The sequence below is a fragment of the Chenopodium album genome, chromosome 15 (genome assembly GCF_948465745.1).
Source record: "Chenopodium album chromosome 15, dcCheAlbu1.1, whole genome shotgun sequence".
Lineage (NCBI taxonomy): Eukaryota > Viridiplantae > Streptophyta > Magnoliopsida > Caryophyllales > Amaranthaceae > Chenopodium > Chenopodium album.
Genome location: NC_137848.1, coordinates 14,206,546 through 14,221,773, shown reverse-complemented (window position 1 = coordinate 14,221,773; position 15,228 = coordinate 14,206,546).

Below are 15,228 nucleotides of genomic sequence, written 5' to 3'. Positions count from 1 at the left end.
TTATAATGTTAATAGACAGTTAGACACAAGCAACATAATCTTTCCAACATAATGGCTCATTGGAAACTCAAAAGCAGATGTTGATCCAAGAATATAAAAGTATACACTTTTGTATATCTACTTATTTTATACTTAACTCAGTTTGACTTTTACACTATTCACTTAATATGGAATGACTTTTGAGATTTACACGTAAGAAAAATCATACTCGCAGTGGCTTGGCCGAAAATATTAGAGGGGCCGGAATTTGAATCTTTTACCTCTCGCACAAAACTAATCACTATACTCCAATAATTTATAAGTTAAAAAACTAATTAATTACACGAATTTACAAGGGGTCGGGTTCCAAATGGCCCCGGTGAAAGGTCCCCCTCTGCATACTCGTACTTGTTATGCCTAAATTTTCGCTACAGATTCAGATGTCTGCAGGTTGCTAAATTGCAGGTTACATGTTACTACGAAGTCAATGACCAGGTTACCGGAAGTCAAGGGAAGTTAAATGAAGATATTTTCAGGGAATATTCTAAGAGAATCCAAGTTTGAATGAGTCAAGAGAAGTTCCATAAAATAGGAACCATAAACTCCAACTAACTATTGGCAAAGAACAAGTCAAAGGATAATAGATAAGAGCATGAAGAATGTGACATGAATCTCGGAGCTGAACCTGACAACTAACTCCAATTTTCAAAGCATCATCAAAGAAGTTGTTACAAGACTTCAAAAGGCTCTTCAATTATAAATAGGAGGAAAAACCATTGTAAAAACACAAGATACGAGCCTTAGGCATTATATTAGCACTTAGCAACCAAATTACAGATTCATTCTTGATCAAAAAACAACCTGCATTGTACCTGTACTTAATTCTCAAACTAGTAGATTGGTGGACTCAACGGCACCCACAATTTTTACCCTTATTCCTGGGGTTTTTTGCGTCATTATCTTGTGTCCCTTCTTCTCTTTCCCCTTTGTTCATCTTTCGTAGGTTATTCATCCTCTTTCATTGAACCAACATTATCATTCTATCCTCATTAATCTAGTTGTTGTCCTATTGAACCTGATCTAATCTAGCGATCAGATTTTGGCCAAAACAGTACTCATGTGAAATCTTTTTGAATCGTCTCGATAAAGTTTATCATGATATATGATTGTTATAATTTGTACTTATGAAGAATTAAAGATATTGATAGTGAGGTGTATGCATTGACAAGTGTGATAATGAGTAATGATAGGCTAAAGTCGTATCACCTAATCAAAAGTAGTACCTAAATCCTCTAACTAATGTAGATAGGGAAGTAGGGTCAAATCCACAGGGAAACAGTGTTCTTCTATTCCTAATTAATTATTATAATTTAAACTATCAAGTAACCAATTTATTTTAAAGTGAATTAAACTAAGGAGAAAAAATAGGGAGAAATCAATAATAAGAAGCCCAGGATCACAGGTTCACGAATAATTAATATTCTGAGATAAAACATAACAATCAGTAATTAACATTTCACATATAACATGATTAACAGGCTCTCGCAATTTATTAATCAACATAGATCTAACAGCTCTCGCAATTTACTAGATCTAAGTTCCTATTGAAAATAGTCTTTAATATCAAATTAACATCTTCTCAATTCATCAATTCAATATTGTTATACTTTTACAATCAAATCACATCTGCTTGATTCATAATCCAATTGTAAAGAATTAAAACAATTCAATAAGAAATTATCATGCAATATTAATAATCAACAATAATAATTCGTCCCTTCATATTAATTATGGATCCCCCAAGAACCCTAGAATTAATTTACTCGTGCATAATTAAAACTAAACTAATAAAAGCAATTAAAATAAACATAATAAAAACAATAAAATAAGACTAAAGTAATATGGAGAAATAAAATTAAAGAATACGAAAGAACAAAAACTATGAAAACAAAGTAATTGACAAGAAGTAAAAACTAATCCAAAAACTAAGAGCGTATTAGGCATTATTTTTTGTTTTCAGTTTTCTGTTTTTTTGAAAATAAAAAACCAAAAACAGGAAACAAGAAAAAGGAGTTTTCACTTTTTGGTTGTTAGTTTTCAAAATTATCATGACTTTAACAAATTTAACTAATTTTTTATTCATTATATGACATATATCACATTATTTTGAAAAACAAAAAACCAAAAAACAGAAAACCACAGCGATGCCAAACGAACCCTAAACTGTAAAGCCAACCTAAAAACTTGCCCCACCTACGTAACTACTACCTCCTTATGTAAGAATAGTCAAAACATATAATCCAAGAATCCCAATCCCACTAAAACAAGGATTACTCAATTATAATGAAAAGGCCTCAATCAGATACGGAGTGTATCTAGGCCCAAATCAAAAAGCGGGCCGACTTAATGCACCTTGCATCACAATCTCTCGATCGGGCCCGGTTAGTCTTCACTCCTAGCAGGAGAATTAGTAAGCTCTCGGGTCGTTTCAAGCTTTTGGTCCAATTTCTTTCCTTGGTTGGTCCGTAATAATAACTTGTAAAATCTTGGACCTTCTCACGTATTGAGCCCTTAATCACCGAACTAAATTTCTTTCACTCGGTCTTGGGCTTAACTTATTTGGTCATAAAATACGATCAAACTCTAATATTTTCGTAGTGGTTCAATAAACTCGGGAATTGACATAAATCTGCAAATTCCTACAAAATAATACCAACTCTACAAAAACACTAGAAAACGTATATTAGTAATAAAAATAGCTCCTCAGAGCTCAAATAAGCACAAATATGATCGTGGGACGGGGAATAAAATATATATAAAATAGACTCATCAAGTAAAAAAGAACAAATGAAGTATCACTTAAATTCTGTAACTACATTGATTATACATAAACCTAATAAAATTGACTCATATCCGATCACCTGACCTAAAAATACCTATCCCAAGATCCAAACTCGGCCCAAAAGCATTGATTTTCATAGACTCTCATCCTAACCGACCTGATGATCACTTATGATTAGTTTTTTAAAGCATATTGGAAATACAACCAAAAGTGACCTAACCCCCACCAGATTGGATCCGAACCCCAAATTTATCTAAACAAGTCTTACTCGAACATGACTCAACCAAATTTATATAAAATGTTATGTAGACACCAAAATGTGTCTCTCCAAAATAAATTCCAATGATAAAATGTACATCACCAGTTAATTTGGTTTGGGCTACGCAATGGACTTGAATATTGCTTGAATAAAATTTTGTTCAAACCCAAACACTATAAGAAAATTACCTTTTCGTAGCGATGATTTTGTAGTGATTGTTCAATCGTTACATGTGCATGTATGTTTGTGAAATAGTAGCGAAAATCGTATCATTTTACAGTCGCTATAGTAAACCCATATAAAAATGATACGAAAAATGTAATAATATATATTCTCCTTTTTTTCAGCACGGTTAAATAATTATGGTAAATCGTATCGTTTACAATCGCCACTAAAACCCAAAAATCGATACGAAAAGCCTTTTTTACACTAGATTTACAAATTTTGTTTGACAAAGATATCATAAAATATTTCATAGCTTATTGATAAAACATTTAATATTATAACTTGAGGTTGCATGTTCGAACACTGTCTTGTATATATCAATTTTTTATTTTTGAAAATCAGTTCAATATTTATAGCGATTATAATCGCTACTATAATCACCACAATTGGATGTAGTTTTTCGTATTGATTATTGAGGACAACCCTAGTGAAATCGAAAAACACTACTAAAGGCTATGGTAACGGCGAATATTGTATCGAATAACCATTGATTTGGAATTTTTTTTTGTAGCATATACAATCGATACCAAAAGTTAGAATAATCGCTACAAAAAGGTAATTTTCTTGTGGTGAAAGCCTTTTATTCTAATGCACTAGTCTATTCTAACAACTTTAGCTTTTTCATAATCCCATTCCTTTTGTTAAGCCCAAAATTCAAAGCAAAGCAAATCTTTGCGGAGTTAGGGGCCAAAGATAACAATACCTATTGATGGGCTCGTGTTAACCTAGGATGTTACAAATTAAATATTTTTTACTTTATATGTTTGCAATTTATACATTTCGTAATAAGAACCGAGTATTGGCCAATACAGGCGGAATTGTCTTTGTGATTCAATTTTGTATTATCATCCCTAAACTCTCTTGAGTTTCGTTACCATACGGCCATACAAAGCTAGCAATTTTATGGATTATGAATAAGCTAAGGTGTAACCTTTATAGATCAAATTGTTGTTGCTTTCGGATTTGTCCATATTGTGGATGCCTTTTTTTTTTGCCCCTTTCGTTAATGATTCATGAACAATTTACAAGTTCTTCAAAAAATAGTTTGCGGCTCCTTACTTGGACCCTTGTACTATCCAATACAACGTCAATTTCACAATAATCACGCGTGTCAAACACATTCACACGTGCTAAGGTTGGTCGATTCCTATGACACCAAGTACATTCACACGTGCTAAAGTAGCTTAACTAACAATCAATTTGAGTGATTGATGTCTAATTGGGATGTGGAAGAGACTTAAAAGGTTCTTTACATGTATTTTTGCAACTTAATCAACATTGTCTGATATAAGCATCTTGCATCAATGCTTCGAACGATTCTCCAAACTGTGTCAATTAAGCTAACTTAATTTGCCACACAAGTACATGTTTTATGTATGTGGCTAGCCCCCTAGGCATGTAGACTATGCCGATCTAATAATAACAATAATAATAATAATAATAATAGGCCTGTCTTAGTACATAAAGCTACCAAACCATGCATAGAGTCATTAAGAGTATGAAGTAAAGCTTTTGCAAACCTTAAATATACATATTCTAAATTTAAAAAGTGAAATTATTTAAGAAAAGCATGATCATGTGAATCTTATTTGGTTTCAATATTTCATAATACGTATCAAATTTCAAATATTTTAGGTATGGGTGATTGCGTACGCGTGAATGAATAATGATATTATTGTATGTGTAGAGCTTGCAAAACAGTCAATCAGTTTGGTATCAACATATACTAGCTACCTAAGTACTCAATAATCCATACAAAATTACTGAAAATGGTTGTACAACTAGTAATTCCCTTTACTTAATAACAATAAATTACACATAAAAGAAATAGATATGCCATTAAGTTAAAATTCTAGCACATGTAACGCAAACTACGCAAGTTATAATGGTAATCTAGTGACCTATTCCAAAGAATTTTGAGTAGTTACGAAAAGGGTAGTTGCCAATAATTAAAATTTTGAGATTTGGACAACTATCAATTAAGATGAACATGTGTAAAAATTTCCAATAAAAGAAATCGAACATGGAAAAATACCCAAAAATGTTGCGAAGGCGTTATATCAAATGCACTTATTAAGTATAACCTAAGATGGTTAGTAATTAAAGTAAATCATCAAATTAATTAACTAATTTGATCATGATATTAACTTGTGGTTCTCAAGTATTGAAAAAATTGATGTGCATATATCATTCAACATGGTGTCTTTTAATGTCACTTTCAAATCAATGCTTCACGCAAGTGAGAAATTTGAGAATGAAAGAACAACATAGGATCAATTAGTACTAATTTTGAATTAATGGATGAAAAAGGGACAATGAAAGTGCATGGTATTATTTGATCATATCATGTGGTCTACAAAGTTCTTTAATTATTGTAATAATAGTATCATAACTCATAATATGACTTTTCAATGTACATTAAGTTTCATTATGTAATATGTGACGTGGGTGGTTGTAACTAGACCATAGACGTCATTGTGTCTTCTCCTTATTTGATCTTTCTTTTATGTTTTTTTAAAAGTAACTTTATTTTATTCTTAACTTTAATTTACATATATGTGACGTTTTTTCAAATATCTCATATTATACCATCTTTACAAGTATTTTAAAATGTTTACCCTTATATTTTTTTCATACTTTATTGTGTCAAACTTCTTTTACAACAATATTTTTTTCCTGATTTTACTTTTGGAACTTTTTACAGTAGTTATTAGATATGTGATTAGGTTTTCTAACATGTGATTGCTTGCAAATTGAGTGATAGTCATGAAGAGAGTAAAAAAAATAAAATAAAATAAAATAAAATAAAACAAAAAATAAAACTTGGCTGACATGGCTCATAGCTGTCCATATTTGCCAAGTTGGCAAGTTGATCCATTGTTACAGTTAACTCAATAAATCTCACATTTTTTTCATGACAATATAAAAGTTTCCGAAAGTGTAGGTCGCAAATTCATTCACATGAAAGAACAAAAAGGAGGTAGACATAACTATATTAGAATATTTGATTTTGATCATATAAAAACAATTTTAGAAGTCAACCATAATAAGGGTTTTTTTCTTTTTTTTTTTTTTACTTAAACAAAAACAACTAGAACGTTGTAGTTAAGAAAATTTAAATGTTCTATTAGTAGATTTGTCAAATCAGGATTGTAGTCGGTTATAAATTGTCTTTGATTCATTCATAGCGTATTGGGTAAAGGTATATGAAACCATATAATTTTGCATTACTTTTAAAATCTTAAAATTTGAATCAGATCATTTTTTAACAGCTACTCTTAATGTGAGGTTATCTTTCATGCAAAGCTTACTAGCCAAATTTCTCACGACAACATGAATGATGGATTATTGGAATCTGATAGAGTATAAAACATTATCATGGACCTCAACTCAACAATCAACTTAACTAAAAGTTTAACCTGATGGTTGAGACCTATGATAATGTTTTATACTCTATCATAATCTATAATGGCGTATAACTAGTTTAAAAGGATATTGATAGTTTGATACTTAGAAAGTTAAATATTTGATTAACATGCTAGCTAGTCTTGTTCCAATTAAACAAGAAGTAGTACATACAAACACTTATAAAGGGATTGCGAAATCAACAGCATTTGCTTAGGGGGACCATTTCTGTTCTCTAGTTATTTAGACAAATTTGTACAAATTAATTAAAGTCAAGAAGACATGTTATTTTTTGAATTGGACGTGGGTTTTGGACATTGCAGTGGTAAGTGAGGCTACTCCCAACTTAACACTAAGCTCATCAAGTAAAATTCCCAGTCACTGCTCAGTTAGGCGCGCTCTATTCTTTTGGACTTACTTTCACTTTAATTCAACTCAGTTTAGTTTATTTCTTTATTTTTTTAACGCACCTCTGTCACTTTAATTTATTTCGGCTCATAAAGAACAGGATGAACCTTACTCTATTTTTGCTCTTATGTAAGGAGGAATCTTACCAAGCCTCAACCATTACAGTTAATTTTTATCCAACGTTAATTTACGAGTCATGTACTTAATTAAACTAAGCTAAGAATGGTAAGGAAATTCACACCTTCAAATACCGGTTTGAGTTTATAATTGGTACAAATTAAATCATCTCATACGAGTATTGTGCATTTGTACTTAAATATAATTGTATGAAGTATATGTATAACTAAATGGGCCTACAGCCCTACACTGAACCCATTACCATCATTATTACTGAAATTGTATTATTGTATGTATTTGGCTTATTAACAAAGTTTACATGGATAATTATTAGTAATTATACTAATTAAAAAGGTAGTCCATGTAGTTCCATGAATGAAGTTGATGAACTGATGAGACATCATCAACTCTTTGGGACAAGGATGTTTGGAGAAGAGAGACAAGGAGAGAAACATGGAATTGGAAGCATATCAAGCTTGTAAAATAAGGGGTTTTGTTTGGCAAACTTCTACTGCTAATGATTTGACTTAATTAATTAGTTTATTATGGAGTACTAGGTATATATTAACTACGAGTATATATATATATATATATATATATATATATATATATATATATATATATATATATATATATATATATATATATATATATATATATATATATATATATATATATATATATGTATATGTGTGTGTGTACTACTCCCTCCGTCTCTAAATTACATTCTTATTTCTAGCATTTATTCCTCACATAATAGAGAAAAGTAAGAATGTAATTTAGGAATGGAGGGAGTAAACAATATGAGATGAGTTATTTGCTTTCAAATTTAACTAGTATAATATCCGTGCAATTGCACGGTTTTATAAAGTTTATGTATTAAATCTCTTAGAATTTAAATTATAGTTAGTTTGATGTATAATAATGGAATCCTCTACACTTATTGATTATTCATAATTTCTTAATGATATTACTGACAATAATGTGTACCCATACATCTATCAGGCACAATATTTCGCACCATATTTTCAATTCAATGTAGAATTAAAAAATAGAAATATAATTATGAATAAGGTTCTTGCCACGTACATATCTCGATCATATATATTATTTTTTAGATTATAATTAATCATGTCCTTACACATGTATCTTACATATCCCTTTATATTTTGTTTTAATCAATACAATAAAAGATACTCTCTTCGTCTCATAATGTACCTACAGACTTATAAAAAAATTCAGGTCTACAATAATAAATATTGTATATTTGTTATATAATTTCCCTAAATTGATCAAAAACTGCTACAATATAATTAAAATCTAGCTTAAGGGCCTGTTCACATTTACTTAATTTCAGTTCAGCTCCAATTAGTTCAGTTCAGCTCCAATCAGTTCAGTTCAGTTCAGTCCAGTTTAGTTCAGTTCAGCTCCAATCAGTTCAGTTCAATTCAGCTCTTAATTTCTCTCTCTCATAAAATATTCATTTCAGCTTAGTTCAGTTCAGTTCAGCTCCAATCAGTTCAGTTCAGCTGCAATTAGTTTAGTTCAGTTCAGTTTAGTTCAGCTCAGTTCGATAAATATGAATAGGCCCTAAGTCCCGTGCAAATACACAATTGTTTAGAATGAAGTATAAAATTAGTTATTTCAATGCAAAAGAGGAAGAAATGATTATATCTTTATATATCAATAATATAAATTGAATACTATATTGACAATATAACAAAGACATAAAGGTTAATACGCGAGCGATACTTTGTCCATCCATATCCAGTTGACAAAGTATGATTGGCATAATGTTTTAGGAAATAATAATAAAAAACATATGCATATTGGACGAAAAAGAGTAACTAAAATCAGATGAAATAGCAAAAGATAAAACAAAATATTAATAATATTCTTAATTTTTTCTAAGTTGAAAATAAAGCCGGAAAGAAGTCGTGTACTAAATGTTGACATACATCATTAATAGTATTAAATATTATATATGGCTCTAGATATATGTGATATATAGTGGTTTAGTTAAAAAATTATTTTATGATAAATTAAAGTAAAATGATAAATTAAAGTATGAGCAAAGAAAAAAAAAAAAAGTCAACAAACTATTATAAAAATATTTGGTAAAAATATATTTTTGATATATTTTTTTGTTAAAATTCATCATTATTTATGACTACTTAATATAAAAAGATATGAAAAAATTGTATGTAAAAGAAATATAATGATTAAACATGGAAAGCTATTTTAGGTTATAAAATAGCTTAAATGGGAAGATTTGGCAAAAAAAATAAAAAATATAAAAAAAAACATTTTGGGGGGAAAATTTTGGAGATGACAAGTGTCACACTCGGTCTCTGTTTTAGTATATAGTTATTAATTGATATTTATTGTGTAAATATTATGAATAGAAAATGATATAGATAGAAAGAAAAAATATAGGTAGAATTTATTTTATTTTTTTAATTTTAGATTGAAAATGAATTTTAGAGGGAAAAGATAGTACCAAAAAATGACATATGTCATTCATGGTTTCTGTTTTAGTATTATGTAATGTAATATACTATTTAAAGAACTACAATTAAGATTAATTAAAATGATTTCAATTGCACTTAAAGTTATCTAGGAAAATGACTAAAAAAACAAGATTACCAATTATATATATGTTGACCAATTTTAAAAAATAATATTGAATTTGAAAAAAAATTGATAAACTTAAACCCTGAATTATAGGAAACAATATTAGAGTTAAAATTACAATTACACAAGGAACAATAGGAAATATTTAGATTCTATCCATACATCTATATATATACTAAAATAACAACCGCTGACGTCATCAGTGCTTATGTGTCACTTTCTTATTTAATTTTTCCCTCCAAAATGCAAGGATGATGTCATATTTTTTCCTTTTTAAGCTACCCTATTTAACATTGCTTTGAAATTTAAATTTCATTTGAATTTTTAAATTTTGGGTTTTCTACACATATTATGCTATTTAGTTATTTATGAGTTGTTAACAATAGTTAAAAATATAATTTTATTAAAATTTCCTAATTAAATATGAAAATTATGCACTTTAGGGAATTGTACATTCATATTTAATTAAAAATTAATTAGGAAAACGGAGGGAGTAGTTATTTTCTTTCAATATGTGTTAAAAGTCTATAATTCAATTCTTATTATAAAACCGTGCATCGCACGGTGTTAACCTAGTAACATAATAAAATCTTTCCCAAAATGGCTAAAATGAAGAGAAAAAGGGGAAAAAAAGAAAATAGGTTTTTGGAGGGAAAATTTTGCACCAAGAATTGATATGTGTTATTCCTGGTGTCTGTTTTAGTATTATGTGTTATTGATTTACAATCATATATTCAAACTTCGAAATACTCTCTTATGGCAGTTAATTACATTTAACGTTTTTTTTTTCTTTTTTTTTTTTTTTTTTTTTGTTTGTATATTGGACCGTGGAGTACGTGTAGAATGCAAGTCGCATGATTTATACTTATATTGTGAAATCATATCATATCATATTGTATGTTGGGTATGGCCCAAATTTTATAAGCCCATTATTTTGGTGGAGTATTGTGCATATTTAAGAGGCTTTCGAAATCTCTAGAATAATATCCTACTTGAATGTTCTAGAGCATTATTGACATTGGAAGCTATTAGCTAAAATATAATACATGGTTCGTGAATTTTCTAGAATATTATGGATACAAGAATGATGGAGGAATTTCTTGAATATTCCGGCCATTTCTTCCAAGCTCCATTTACACCTATAAATATAGCTCATGGGCATTCAATCATGAAAACAACACAACACAAGAATCCATACCATACACAAGCCTTCCTACACACTACACCTCCTTGTACTATTTACCTTCTTTACGAATCTACTATTCCTACATTGTAATACTCCTTAGAGAGTAATATAGAGGGAGTCATATTGTGATATAAAACCTTAAAGGGATACTTGTACTCTCCTATTTTCAAATAGTGGAATAAAAGTGCTCGTCATTACATATAAAAATCGTGTGTTCATTTATATTAATTATCTTGCCAATTATCAATTCAATTTATACATCTCAATCAAACACATCTTCATTTCCGCTGTGCACTCACCAACCCTAACATTGTATATAATAGAAGCTAAGTAAGGTTGATATTAGTAGTTTTCTTTATTTTATGTTTGTACAATGAGCAAGGATCGATAGATATAACATTTGTTTGACCATCTTTTTCATGTAATCTTCTGATTAATCGATGTAATCCCCCGTATTTTTAAATATTTTATAAATGAAATTTTATTTAATTTATAATATTTATTTGTATTTTTCCGAAATTTAATTTTAAAAGTTTCAAATTATTAATTTGGGTCAAAAAAAAAAAATTATTTTAGCACAAATTATTTTATGAACCTATATCCTACAATCCATGATCATAAAAACAAAGCCTAACCCATTTGTTTATTTAATTGGCCCATTATTTTCATCAGGCCTATTTCTACTCTAAAATTCTCTCCTATAAATACCCCATGAATCCCAAAAAAGAATTTCCACACAAAAAGGTTCGTTAGTCTTATTTTCTTTCTCCTTTGTTTTATTAATTTGTGTAATTATAATTATTGATTTATGGGTTTTGATTTTATTGTTTGAAATTAATTTAATTAGTATCAAATTGTATTTTGATGATTAAACTTTATAATTTCAGATTTTATAAATGTCATAATTTTCAGATTTTGTAAATTTTATAACCTAGGGTTTTTAATTATTGAAAATCATGATTTTAGGGTTTTTATCAATAATTGATTTAGGGCTTTTATAGTAATGATGTTTTGAAATTTTGGTGATTATAACTAATGATTAGTTTAACTTAATTCCAGATTATTTTGAACACGTAAATTCGTGTTTTAATTTTTAGATTTCCGTTCGTTAATATTAATCCCGTTTTAATCCCGATCAGGTTCTGAACTCATCCGATTTTGATAAAAAAAAAGTAGTGTTTTCCATGTGGAAACAATGTTTTAGAAAGACTCACTACCTATGGTAGTGAGCACCACCCTCTCGTGGCCAAATTCAGCCTCTAAATATGATTTTCGGGCAGTTTTTGATTTTTAACGAAGTTTTTTTTATGCTTAAAATTTAATCCTTGAGTTTGATTAATAAAATTAATTATGTTTAAAGTTAATTAAGCATAAATATATGTTTTTATTGAAGCCTTAAGAGGTTTTTCATCATATTATATTGTTGGAAATTACTTGAGTTAGTAATATTAATTGTTGGTTGTTTTTTTTAGGAAGTGATTATTTCCTAGGAGACTTTTAATTGAGTATAAAAGTGATGTGTTGATAAAGTTTTGAAGTGTTTTTAATTAATCTAAAGTGCTGGAAATAGTTTCTAAGTACTACTTTTGATGTTTTATAAAGAGGGTTTAATCACCCATTAAAAAGGGAGATTATTAGGGGGTTTTTAAATAATTTTCAGATTTTTATTAAACTTTAAACTTGCTGTAATTTCATGTATAAGAGTATATTTTAAGGTTTTTATGAAGATAAAGAACTATATATAAGCCTTTAATTTTAACTGAAGGGAAGGTTTTAAAGTGTTGTTTAATTGGATTTTGAAGGTTTTTAAGTAAGTTAGTATTGCTGTAAATTTAATTGCTTGTGTATTTATTAAATTATTGTTGTTTTGTTTAGGGAAGGACTTTATAGAAGGTGATTTCTAGATAGCAAAGGGGCATACCAACTCGTATATTCAAGGTACGTACGAGTTACGAAACCTTGCCTTTAGAAGCATGTTTAGGGATGTATCGCGAACTTAGTATCATGTATAGAGAAGACTGGGAATGATTGTTTGGTTATACATTGTGATTTCCGTATGATGTGAATTATTTTACTTTGCAAATATTATTTATGCATTAACTTTTCAAGATGCGCTTAGAGGCAACGGTATGTGAATATGTGGAATGATTTATTTATTACTCATTCATGATTATTGAAATAGAATGAGTAAAGGAAGAATTCAAGTCTTATGAGACGAGGTTAAGGTTTTGGGGGTGCCTTATGCACTCAAGGTGTTTATACACCGAGGTAGTTAAAGGAACCAATAATGAACATTGCTTGTCACTAATTAATCAAGAATTGAATTGGAAATTTAGTGTACTTGATTGAATGGATATTGGATTGATTGTATTGCTTGCATATGAGTCGTCACCAAGTCTAAACTTGTAAATCACGTAAAGTGCAAGATGGATGAGTAATAAAACTCTGGATTGGTGCACATCTAGAGTAATGACAATCAGGGGTTGGGGTACACGGGGTATTAGCCGTGCACTTTTCTCGAGGCCGTCTGATCTACGAGTCTCTTATTTTAAATACTTTTCAAAACTAGGAGTTAGATGAGATCTCATACTAGCTACGGTCACGGAGTCGCGCCCGTGGTCGTTGGATGTTTTATTGATGTTTCCGAAAGGAGGCATGGGGTTTTCTTTTATTGATGTTCCAAATGGAACATGGGTTGGACAACCTTGTCTATTGCTTAATCCAATGAATAATAATGATGAGTTAACTACTTTTAACTAGTGAAGTCTTAGTAAATTGATAGTTGAGTCATGTGTCGAGTCTACAATTAATGGTGTGTGATGATTGATTGTTAGTAGCATGCTAGGGTTTTCTTATTATGTTTCGCAGCTTGTATGTACTCAGCTTTGCTGATTGCATGCTTTGTGTGTCTTTCTTTGGTCATGGCCTCGCATTTCAATGACCCTGTGACGATCCAATTTTTACACTTGTAATATTGGGGAGCAGATTAACCACAGGTTCTTACACATGCAGTATCCGTATCTAGGTGGTGGGATCTTGAGTGGAGTGTTGGTTGCTATTTTTATTTTTATTGTTATTTACTTTTAAAGTCATCTAAACTCAATTTTTCTTTCATACTACCTCTATTGATTTGAGTTTTGAATAAGGGCCTTAATGTTTCCAAGTTGTAAGATTTAATTTGGTTATTGGTTTTGAAACTTATTTAAAACTGTTTTAGTTTTTCCGCTGCTAATTTCTGAAATAGCCTTAACGTTTGAACACGTGGCGGTAGCACACCAATAATTCTCTTGAATATTGTTCAGGATCCTCACAGGTTTAAAGAGAGAATTATCGGGGTGTTACAATCGATCTCCTAATAAATGTATCAAAGTAATGCTTGACCTAGTGATGAGAAGATTTGCATGTTACTTTTCATTGCTATAGTCTTGTAAGATCAAAATTCAACTAGATGTTGCATTCTATGGAGATGATGATTTTCTTACCGTTCCCTCTACTTTTAAAGGCTTGTCTGTTAACTTGAATTGGATTGATCTATAAGAGATTCTGTCTTCATAGATTTTTCTTACCTTTTCAAAAATATTATTTTCTTAATATGTTCAAATTTCATCTATAATTAAAGATGAGATAAATAGATTTCTAACTTAACCCTTACAAAAGAATCTTTAAAAAAACATATATAAAAATAATTTTTTCTTAAAAAAAAAAAACAAAAACACGTAACCTAGAGGACCATGTCCGTACGGTATTAAACAAGAATCCAATAAAGGATTCACACTTGAAAATTTTATACTACATACAGTCATACATACTATGATTATTATCACTCCATTAAAATATTTTACTATTTTTGTTTCAATGCAAATTGATTTATTTAAATACCAAAAATACCCCCTAATCCAATACTCACGTGCACCTTTTGAACACACATCCATCAAGATAAGACCAATCTTTAAAGCCTTGTTTGGAGTTCCCAAAGCTGACTTCCAAGTCTTCCCCACTCAATAATCATATGCCAATTGTCAATATGATCACTAGCAGACTTTTCTCATTTTTTTTTCCTTCAATTTTTATTAGTAATTTACAAAGAAATTAAAGTAAAAAAAATAAAAATAAAAATAAAGGGCGTCCTTTAATTTTAGTCTTGGTTCAGACCCCATAGACTATGTTCCAAAA